This window comes from Diabrotica undecimpunctata, chromosome 10 (assembly GCF_040954645.1).
Source record: "Diabrotica undecimpunctata isolate CICGRU chromosome 10, icDiaUnde3, whole genome shotgun sequence".
Lineage (NCBI taxonomy): Eukaryota > Metazoa > Arthropoda > Insecta > Coleoptera > Chrysomelidae > Diabrotica > Diabrotica undecimpunctata.
In genome coordinates this window covers 45,540,209-45,552,521 of record NC_092812.1, presented here as the reverse complement: position 1 = coordinate 45,552,521, position 12,313 = coordinate 45,540,209, and the positions used below count along the sequence as shown (strand labels likewise).

The 12,313-nt window shown below is 33.9% G+C and overlaps 1 protein-coding gene across 2 annotated transcripts in view; it reads right to left on the bottom strand.

Annotated features, from left to right (window-relative positions):
• Positions 1-12,313, bottom strand: part of LOC140452463 (latrophilin Cirl-like) — a 931,875-nt gene that overhangs the window by 860,661 nt on the left and 58,901 nt on the right. For both annotated transcript variants that reach the window (XM_072546736.1, XM_072546737.1), the window contains exon 2: positions 4,154-4,233. The gene's annotated coding sequence lies outside the window, so the exon portion shown is untranslated. The remainder of the gene's footprint in view (positions 1-4,153; positions 4,234-12,313) is intronic.

Here is a 12,313-nt window from a genome sequence, read left to right as displayed (position 1 = left end):
TATTTTTATTTTTATTATACAACGCGTCGTCAGTTTCAGCTTACAAGCAGTAACACCTCCAGAAGATGCCAACCCCTAGTGTTGGGAAACATCGAGAACTAATCTCAGAAGACAACGGCCTAACAGCCCGATCAAACAGTTTAATATGTTTCCAACACGTTAAAATGAAAATACGCGTTAAGATGTTTTATTTTTTTGCATAAAAACAGCTCCTCATATGAAAAAAGGACAAGAAATATTTTTTATCAGAAATTAAACGAGGAATTTAAAACTGATTTTTAATTTGACATATTTTCATTTTTTTCAATGATGAATCGGTTGCAAATGTGAGTTTCAACAAGGTTAAAGAAATAAATTTTTAATTCATAATCAGTTTATTGTACATTGGACGACCGGTTTCGAACCAATAAACTTTGCTATTCATCGTCAGGTCTCCAGATAGATTACTCAGTTTCAAATGTCATCTTAGATAAAGTCACTTCTCCCAATTTTTACAAAAACCGTTCCAAATTTAGTGCATCAATAATAATTATCTTAATGTGTATAGAGTCTTGATGGGTGCAGTGTCTTGATGTGTGTGTTTGAACTATTTTTATGTTTTTGTCCTATTCTCCTTTTTTTGTCCAATGACCTTACTATGCTTCTATATATCTACATTCCTTGTATCGACATCAATTAAGTCACCTGTCCGAAGACCTAAGTAAGTTGTAAGTCTAATAATAACGTTCTTTAACCTTGTATATATATATAAACGGGGATCCTACAGCTTCTGCCGCTTCCCGCATTTCGATCGCCATCTTTTTCTATCTCTCCAGGTGTCTTCATCAATGGCTCTATCTTTCATGGTTTCCATAACACCTTGTATCCAAGACTTGGCTGGTCTTCCTCGTTTCCTTCTATTACTTGGATTGTATTCCATAGCTCTTTTTGGCCATCTGTTGTCGTCCATCCTCTGTACGTGTCCATACCATATTAACTGTCTAGTTTCTATTCTTTCAGAAGTTGTATGTACTCTATCTGTTTTTCTTCTAATTTCAGAATTAGGTATACGTTCTACTCTTGATATACGGCAAGCTCTTCTTAGGTAGTCCATTTCAACCGTGTCAACTTTTTTCTTTCCTTTTACTGTCATTTGCCAACATTCTGCTCCATATGTAAGAATGGGCTCTACAATTACTTTGTAGATAGTCATTTTAGTTCTCATAGTAGCTTTGTTGGACCAAAGTATCGAATTCAGAATTTGAACACTCTTCCTGCCTTGTTGCACTCTATAGTCTATATCTCGTTCCGTTGTTCCTTTACTGCAGATAATACTTCCCAAATATTTGTATTCGTAGCACCTTTTCATTTGTCTAATTTCCAAATCCGGGTCTTCGTCTTCATTGCCTATTCGCATATATTCTGTTTTAGACATATTCATACTCATCCCCCATTTTTCGTATTCATCTTTGAGCTTTCTAAGCATATAATCTGCATCTTCTTCACAGCTTGCAATTAGTACTTGATCATCTGCAAAGAACAGCGTTGTCAGATAATGGTTGTTAAGCTTCAACCCCATTCCCGCACATTTTTGTCTCCACTGGTGCAGTGCTTCTTGGATATATATTTTGAATAGGGTGGGGGAAAGACAACATCCTTGTCTCAAGCCTTTCGTTACTGTAAATACCCTTGAGAAAGTATTTCCTGTTTTTACAGTGCTTTGAGGACATTTATAGATGTTCAGTATTGCTTTTAGATATGTTTTACTAAGGTCCGTTTTCGTCAAGACACTAAATAAGAGTTTTAAAGGAACTATATCATACGCCTTCTCCAGATCTATAAATACCAGATGCGTAGGGAGGTTTCGAGCTGTTCGTTTTTCAATTACTTGTTGAAGGGTAAATGTGTTGTCCACGCACGATCTTCCTGCTCTGAAGCCGCTTTGTTCTTCAATTTCTTTATACTCCTCTTCTATTCTTCTTTTCAATATACGACCATATAACCTTCCCAGCGAGCTAGTTACGCTAATGCCTCTATAATTTCCGCATTCTTTTCTGTCTCCCTTTTTATAAATGGGGCTAATGTGGGCCAAATTCCAATCGTCTGGAATCGTTTGGCCTTCAATTAAGCATTTATTAAAAATATTCACTATGCTTTCCAAAAGAGCATCCGGTCCATGTTTCACCAACTCGATGGGAATGTCTCCAGGCCCGGGTGCTTTTCCATTTTTCATTTGTTTCAATTCTTTTTTCAGTTCTTCTTTGTTTATCTTATGCACCTCTGAGTTTTCTGTCATTGAGATATGGTCAGGTCTTTCCATAAATTCGTGCCTACTTTCTGTTAATAGCGTTTCGTAATATTTTTCCCACTTTTTATTTTGAATCAGGTTTATATTTCCCTCATCTTTTCTTTCTTTTCTAGTACTTTTTATAAATTTCCAAGCTTGTGTCACTTTGGTTCCTCCTAAGCATCGGTCCATCTCTTCGCATTTCTCTTCCCACATTTCGTTTTTTCTTTTAGTGACTTCCTTCTTTGCTTCCCTGTTGAGTCTGCTGTAAATTCTGCGGTCTTCTGAGTCTTTCGTGGATAGCCATGTTTGATAAGCTTTTTTTTTGTCTTTAATTAATTTTCCTACTTCTTCGTTCCACCACTCAGGATTTTTTCTTTTGTCAGCTTCTTCGTACCCCAATGCCTCTTTGGCCGCCTGATGAATGCAATTTTTTATATCTTGATATTCTTTTTCGGCTGTTTCTCTTCGAGTTAAGTGAGTTAGTTTTGAGGCTAGTCTAAGTTTGTAGAGGAATTGTACTGATTCTTGTTTGAGGCTATCAATATTATATCTTATCTTTGTGGAAGCTGCTACCTTCTCCTGTTCAATTTTGTTCTTGTTTACTTTCCTGTAGTGTATGGTTATTTTTGCGACCACCATATAGTGGTCAGATCCGCATTCGGCACCACGATACACCCTTACGTCATTTGTTTGGAGCCTTTTGTTTTCTGGTTGGATGAGATAGTCGATTATAGATTTTATCTTTTTCTTTGGTTGTTCCCAGGTAAATTTATGTATATCTTTGTGCTGATAAAATCCATTCATTATTTTAAGCTGTAATGTTTCACAAAGATCAATGAGTCGCTCTCCGTTGTTGTTTATTTTGTCTTCACCATATCTTCCTACCACATTGTCTTGTAATTTTTTGCCTACCCGAGCATTGAAATCTCCTAATAGGCATATTTCTTTGGATCGGTTTACATGGGTCAACACGTCAAGCAATTTGTCATAGAATTCATCCTTAACTTTTGTATCAGAATCGTCACTAGGAGCATATACTCCTATTATAACTATTGTCTCCCCATGTTTCTCAAGATCCATCATAATGATCTGCTCGTCTATCTCTTCCCAACTCTTGATATTGTTTTTGAGTTTTGTATGCACGGCTATAGACACACCTCTTTTTGCTCTTAATGATTTTTCAACTCCACTTTATAAATGAATATAGTCGTTCTTGATTTCATTTCCCTTTCCTTTCTTTTTTGTTTCTGTAAGAACGCATATGTCTATTTGTTGTCGTTCTAATTCTTGAAAAACTTCAGTTTCCTTGGTTCTTAGACCTTGTACATTCCATGTGGCCAATTTCATAGTCCTTTTTCGTAGCAGTCGTCGTCTTTTGTTTCCGTCCTTATTCCGAGGCTCTTGATCGAAATTTTTAGCAAATAACTTTTTTCTAGAAGAAGGGGTGCTGGCCCATCGTTCAATGTCGCACTTATTTACTAACACACTGTATAGAGACTTGCAAGAATTCATCATATTTGTTCACTTTTTGTTTTAAAGAATTTTATCAATTTTATTATTTACAATTTGTGAAGTCTGAGGCTCAAATATTCAAGAATAACGTCGAACATAATTGACTAAAATTTCACTGAAACCCGCTCTGGTCAAATTCTCTTCTCAGAGCTTTGGTTGACATGTATAATAATTTGTTTCATAATCTCAGGACTAAGTCTTTTTATGATGATCTTGTTGTTACACGAATCACTGGCTTAATTTGAAAAGTGGAGTATATTTCTTTAATACATACGTAACAGTGTTTATAAACAGTCAAAAGAAATTATGAGGTATTTATTTTGTGAAACTTTTTTTATTTTAAAGCAAGAAGAGAACTTTTGAAATACTCACCTTCTTGTACAAATTTGGGCTCATAACGGAAGAAAGCTAACACGCTCAAGGATGAGGTTTTCTTTAAAATTAGTTGTAACCTAGAACAAAAAAAATTGTAATTAATATAAAACGTATCGTTCAAAAATGCATATTATGATTATTGTGTTCAGAGATTTAGAGATATACAAATAAATGAAAAAACAATCCATAGGGAAGGAACCGAGCTTGTACACAAGACAGTTTTGAACGAAATCCAAAAGATGGATTTCTTAGATTTAGATTATAAAAACATAATTGTGTTTTTCTTCGAACAATTTTTTTAACAGCAGTCTAGAGATAATAATCCCAAAGGCAATTGTATCTTTTATTAGAGCTTTTAAACAGTCTGAAAACTGATAATTGTGAATAACACCCTTTAAACTTCCCCTCTTACACAACACGAAGTGATATCCCCTTATATAGGCTATATATTTTTCTAAACTGTAGCAGTGGATGGTTCAGTTTTGTGAAAGCCTAACTTTGTGTTACAATTTACCTTTCAGCAGCTCAAAATGACAGATACATCTTTACATTTAAAAGGACGAACTTTAGCATATAAATATAGTTTATGAAAAAAGTTTAAGAAACTGAATGAATATTTAAAGGAAATAGTAACCTTAGTGCTTCCTTACACGCCCTACCAGTCATTTATATAAATTTACAAGATTAATAATTTACAAATACAGTGTAGAAATATGTCTGTAATGAATTGTAATATCAGGTGAAATATTTGTAAGTAAAAAAAAATATCATAGAAGTTAAAAATAACATTTTGTTTTTTGAAGTGTGTAAGCTAATAAATGTTTGCCAAATCTGCTACACTACCATTATCAGAGCGAATTAATCCATATAAAGTACTACTACATAGATAATTCTTTTGAAATTTGTGTGTACGTATTTGAAAATAATCATACACGCCATTTTTTTTTAGCCCTTTTTCTATCCGAATTGTCGAATAAAGGCCTCTCCCATTTCTCGCCATTCATCCCTGTTGTGTGCTAGGCGTTTCCACATTGGTCCTGCGACTCTTGTGATATCGTCGCTCCAGCGCATTTGAGGTCTTCCTCTTGGTCTCTTCGCATCGTACGGTCGCCAGTTTCCGACTTCTTTGTTCCATCTACCATCTTCGAGACGTTCGTTGTGTCCAGCCCATTTCCATTTTAATTTAGCTGCTTGTTTCGCGGCGTCCTTTATTTTTGTTTTGTTCCGGATTGCTTCGTTCGTTTGCCGATCTATTAGTGAGATACCAAGCATCTGTCGTTCCATGGCTCGCTGAGTATTTCGAATCTTGTCCATGTTCTTTTTTGTGAATGTCCAGGTTTGAGCTCCGTAAGTGAGAACGGGAAGGATACAAGAATCGAACACTTTGGTTCGAAGGTTTTGGGGTATCTTTTTGTCTTTCAGTATGTATGAGAGTTTTCCAAATGCGGCCCATCCCATTCTTACTCGTCTGCTTCATACACGCCATAATACACTCCAAACTAGAATTAGACATTCATACAATGGTGTGCGTACAAGATAAGCACTATTCAAAAAAAACCTTCAATAGGGTTCAACATCATAAACTGATGAAAATTCTCAAAAACAGAAACCTGGACGAACAGAATATAGAATTAATATTCAACGTTTATTATAATCACTTTGGACTCTATCGTAGGCATGTATGAACATGCTGGAGGAGGAAATGTTTTCCGGTAAAGAATCCGCAAGGGTCACTCCGTAATTTGAATTTATTTTAGAAATTATTATTTTTTTTTTTAACTACATATTTTCGATTGTAACATAGTTTACTAACAGATTGCTTAAAGAAAACAAAGTTTTTTTACTTCAAAGTTTATTGAAAGTAAGGAAAACGAACCATTTTCCTTTGATATACTAAATGTTGAAAAGAGACAATTTTAATTTGATGTCCTTTTTGTTGAAACAAAAGAAATTTTAAGAACTTCAGTAGCGAGTAGTCCCTTCTCTGGCAATGATAACAGCTTGCAAACAGCTGAGCATGCTTTGAATCAGATTTTGGATCACATTTTGCGGAAGGTTGTTCCATTCCTGCACCAATATGAAACTCTCTTGAATATCTGGGGGCCTACACATGACTCCGTAAGCGTCTCTTCATTTCATTCCAAACATGTTCTATGTTTGATTCTCATGGCAAAATTGCCATGAGATCCCCTATATATCCGGAACGGATCAGCACCGCAAGAAGAAGAATTACAATCAACAAGCCGCAGTAACAAAGTTCGCGTAAAATATCAGAGAAAGTGGAAATATTAAGAAGAGTGGGCAGAAAGGGGTAAAATTTGAGGGTCTCATCGTGCTTGAATTGTGTACAAAAGATGGGCCAGATCGCTTGAATGATTTTGCGAATTTTAATTTGTTAAGATTTTTTGAAAAATGAGTCAATTTCTAAGGGATTCATATTCTAATTTGACTACATGAATCTTATAACCGGGGGCTTATTTTCTTCTTTAAGACGTATACTAATAACCTATGAAAAAAATGTTTAAAAGTATTAATTTATGAAAACAAAATGATTTAAGTAATAATAATTACCACTTTTTAAGCTTATAAACGTTTACAATAACTCAGTAGAATTTCCATCCATCCAATGGCGCTACAGCCCAAATCGGGCCTTGGCCTCCTTCAACAGGCTTCTCCAACCATCTCTATTTACCGCTGTTCTTTTCCATGAACGCGTTCCCAGGCAGTTCCTGGCATCCTCATCGACTTCATCTTCCCATCTCTTTTTAGGTCTTCCAACAGGTCTTTTTCCCTGCATTCTTGCATTTAATAATTTTCTGGGGATTCTATTCTCATGCATGCGGACCACGTGCCCTGCCCATCGTAATCTCTGCAGTTTTGTATGTTGTGCTAGAGTTGGTTCGCTATATTGCTCGTATATTTCTCTATTGTACCTAATTCGCCAGTTGTTGTTTTCACTTATTGGGCCCAGGATCCTACGTAATATTTTTCTTTCAAACACATCTAATGCATTGGCAGATTTCTGTGTCACCACCCATGTTTCGCAACCATAACTTACTATGGGCCTGTCAAGCCTGCCAGTAGAATTTAGTTTAAATTAAATGTCTAAAAAATATTTACAAAGCTAGTAAACAAACACAACTTTTAAAACTAGTAAAAATTTTCCAGGATCCCTCGGAGCCAAGATATTCCCTTTTTTAAATTACTGATACGTTAATTATCAACACTAACGGCTGATATTAACCAATGGTTTATAAAACAAGTCAAAGTTTTTAACAAATTTGTTAGCAAACAAAATTATTAAAAGAGTGAGAGTACCAGACTGAAGTGTCAGCCGCGCTCTTCAAAAAATCCAGCACAGTATCAAAATGGAGCGCTCGGAAAAAATGATATACCTTGGGTTTTACTGGACCAAATTTGCTATTTCTTTTTTTAAACTAGGGTACAACGCTAAAATAATAACATTTATCGTATTTTCAATGCAAAATGCTCCAAAACAAAGCAGCTTATAACTACAGTATGTATAAATTTTTTCTTAAGTCGCCTTTTTCTAATGTTTTTTTATTTATTTATTTAAAATATAATTATGTTAAATAAATGTTATTTATAAACATTATTAAATTGTTATTTATAAAAAATGTTTCCATATAATCGTATTATTAAATTAAAAACAAATCAGTTTTTAGTATCAAAAAAAATTATTTTTAGAATAAAAAATCATATAGGGTGAGTTAACCAGTAATTGACCAATTAAGATTTTCATAATTAAACTCATATAAGTCCTTTTACTTTTTATTCTACACAAAACAAAAAATGCTGAAATGTTCACTTATAATGTAAGATGGTGTAAAAGCGTTGAAACTAAACCTAAAATTTTTTTTAATAAATAAAAATAGTATATAATATATAAATTCGTATTCTTCCGGTTGTTGCCCACTTGACAACTAGTGTTTGACCATGTTTTCCCAGTAATTGACCCATACCAAACGATATAAATAAAACTTCAATTTGATATGTTAACATTTTATATTAGGTACTTACTTCTTGCTAGGTATTGCAGCGGAAAATTTGTACCTAATACGATTCTCAGTACCTACAAGTTTTGGCTGCTCCAGCCTACATAAGAGTTGAACTTTAGTGACTATGCTAATATCACCGTCAATATACTTATAGGTTGAGTTATCTTCGTCAACAGGACAAAGAGCTTGAACTTCATTTTCATCTCGACTAACTACGTTTAGAATAGTACAAACGTAGTTGTGTGATATTTTTTTCCCAGGAAAACTAACTAAATAAAATTCCCCGTCCTTTACTTGCATTTCTTTTTCAGCAATTTTGGCTAAGGGTTCCTCTTCGTTGTCACTCGTGAAATGTTCTGATATATCATCAAGACTTGTTCCGCTTTCAGACCATTGTTCATCTCCCTCGCTTTCGGAATAATCTATTTTAGGTTTTTTGGTTTTTGTCTGAACTTTTTTCTGATTTTTTATTTACAGCTTTTTGCTGCTTTTCTTCGTTTTTTGTTTTTCTTAATATAGCTCTTTCTTCTTTTTCTTTTAATTCTTTCATTTTCAAGGTTTCTTTGTTTTCATGATACTCAAGCCACTTTTTTGACGTAGTAGCATAGGACAGCCTTTCCTTTTTCACAACTTGGTTTTTCTTTTCAGGCGACTCTTCTGGTCAAAAAATGTGATCTAAGAAGGAAGTGCTAATTTTTCGGTTCTGCAAATTCTGAAAGGGTCTTGCATGCATTTGCCAACGTCTATAGCATCTACATTATAGGGATATAATCCACACTTACGAAATCCGTTTTTAACAGAATCCTCACTAACTCGCTCTATGGCATTTTCTAATAGAAGGGGAAAGGTAGCTTTGTTAACTGGCTTATTATTATTTGCTCTTCTCCAATTAAGAACAATTTTACCCCAACTAGCTTATAAGAGTGCAAATAATGAATAATTCTGCTGGCTGCAGAATATACGTTACATTTGGGACAAGCGAGTAAAGAAAAATTCCATTCTCTGCGCAAAATTTGCTGAGATTATAGGTCAAATGAGATTTATGACCGTCCAAGAAATAAAGTATAGGGAATTTCACACCTTTTTGTTTTAGAAATGGAAGAAGTGTGTTACACACGTAACTATGGAACGTTTGGCTTGACATCCAACCTTTTTAGACATTCCTACAATTAATCAGGTATGAGTTAGGCGTAATGAAATAAAATAAAATATCTTACGAATACTTCGTACTATTTCGCTATAGGGGAATTCGCTCATAGGGGTAAACAACCATAGGAGGATAAATTTGTCCCTCTGTTGAAATTGTAAAGAGAACTGTAATGCATTTTTTTTCTGAACCAGATTTGATTTCATAGAAATTTTTTATCCCTTTTGGTCCTAAGACCAAACCTGTTTTAGGATTTCTAGCAAAACCTGACTCATCAAAGTTAAATATTCCTGTGGGATCTTGTAAGATATCTTCGGCGATTTCACTTGCAAGGTATCTGCGTATATCTTCATGCCACTGCATGATACTGGTTTCAGAAACGTAGGATTTATAGATTCTGTGTGGCGCTGAGAAATTTCTGGATTGCGCCTGAGGAATACATTAAACCATTTATTTCCCGGTAAGCCATCTTTGAAAGGATTGGGACGACCATCACTATCGATTATAGCTTTTACTGTTTCACAAAGCAGGTTTTTGTTTAGAGAAAATCCTTTATGGGCTGAAGCAGTGATCCAAAGCACTAATATGTTTTCTTCCCTTGCGGTCAAAACGGTAGGAGGACCCATTTTTCGTTTTTCCGGGGTTCTACCTTTTAGTTTGTTAATAAGGGTAGAATGAGGAACATTATACGTCCTTTCTGCATCACATATTGAACATACGTTGTTCCTAATACCCTCAATGGCTTGTAATAGGTCATTTTCTGAGTATTTGAAAACTACTTTGGCTCTCTTAACCGTGGCAGCCATTTTGCTGAAAAAGAAATAATATAAAAATTTCAAATCAGTGATTGACCAGTGGTAAAGCTAGTTGTTGACCACCGATCGTCGGTAGTTGACCACTACACGGTGCCAGTAGTTAGCCACTGTTTTTTGTAGTCAAAATCTGGACAGACATTTTCATTTGCAATTTTAATAAGACAAAGAACTCAAATAATAAATGGTGTGCATTGTAAGAGCAAAAAAGCGGGGGAATAGTCACTATTGCCGAAATCTAGTAATTGACCAATGAGATTATTTACTAGATAATAGGTATAATTTTCAATCCCATAATTGACCACTCAATTTTTTCCCAAAAAAAACTCGAAAATATATTAAAATACTATCAAAAATTTTTTATGCTCTCTATCTCATTTTGATTAGAATCCATTTAACGCCGTTGTTTGTATATGTCTTTTCGATGATTACAGATTTAAATAAAAATGTTCACTTACCATGCTTATTACTAAGTCACACACTAACTGAAAATTGACAAGTCAATTTGTTACGCCCTCTCTACGCGTTCTATATAAAAAAAAGTAGTAGTATTACGGCACTATCTACTAGCCGAATGTTAAAACAATACAGGAAACCTATTTCATAGACGTTAAGATTTACAGGTATCTTATTATTAGCTTTAGAGTTATCTTTGGTTAATTACTGGTTGCTGGTCAATTACTGGTTAACTCACCCTATATAATATTATATTATGAGAAATTATAACTTCTTAAAGTTTAAACATTTAGTTTATACATTTTAAAGTTATTAATTTGAGGTGCGTTTCTGGGGTGCCTTTATTGGAGGAGAAAAGTTCATTTGATTATATGAAAACTACTTTTGGAAATACCTATCAGAAAACGAATGATAGTATGGTATTTCCATTTTCAATAATCAGGAAAAAGTTATGATACTACACTGACATGGTAAGTATTTGGCCTTACATTTTATTTACTCAACATTAATATCAAATTCCAATTTTATATGTATACGAATTTAAAAGATAAATTATGTATCCACGATATATTATTGATTTACTAAGGTTGGTATTTTTTTTTAGTGACGTTTTTTAATATTGATATGAATATTTAATATCGGTGACTAAGTCCTACTACATTCTACCGAGAAATTGGCGACGTAGTTAGTTTAATAATTTATCAAAATAAGAGCCGCTATTTAGATTTTTCCCTTTTTAACGTCGTTTCCTTTATTGTACGTTCATTTTTCCATGCATCTTTATATATTTGAGATGTGTCAAATTATCTACTTTTAATATTGACGTTCACTTATCCCAACATTCTTGCAGTTTTACTTAAATAAAATTTTACGCATACAGAAGGCACGATAAATACAATCTTTTGTTGTTTTATGTTCGTTGTTAGGTTTGGTTTTAGATAAAATAGATCTCATTGTTTATTCTTCTTTTGAAACACAAGCTAAACTAAAAACACAAAACTTCATTTATCATATTTTTGTGAAAAAATTAAACATACACTTTGACTTCTGGTTGAATCTGGTTGGGAATAAATGATGTTTATAAACGTGCACGCTTAAGAATAAAACCTTTGTCCTCAAATATTAGTCAAACTATAAAATGAATCGATTTTTTAAAATAGCAGAAGAAGACCCCTTTGACCTTTTTTTGTATGATTAAAATCTTATCACCAAAACGAACTAACACACACCCTATTTTCGGCCAATAAACGATAAAAGCCGGAAGCACAAAAGCATCTTTCAGTGGAAAGGTAATAATCAAAATAAAGCCCCGACTAAAATGAAATTCATCCACGCCCTTGGCCTCGATTTAGCCGCTTGAAGACCAAAGCGAAATTTTTATAGTTGATGTATCGTGTCTGAAAAACATTGATAGCAAGTTGTAGATGAAATTGGCATTGATTATTCTTATCACACCCCCCGTATTAATCATGCCGTTAAATAAAGTTCCTCACACGCAATACTAAGATTATACATTTAAGCTTTTCAGAAAAACCGTATTACACATTGCAGAAAATTCTTCTATTAGTGGTTGGATGAAACCATTAGCGCGCACAAACAATTTTTTATAATACCAGAATTTTAATTTAGAAACATTGGAAACTTTCATACCGTTAAAATATTACATTCTCTGGCCATATTGTTTTTCTCTGTCCTACAATATTTTTCTTATATTTTGCATTGT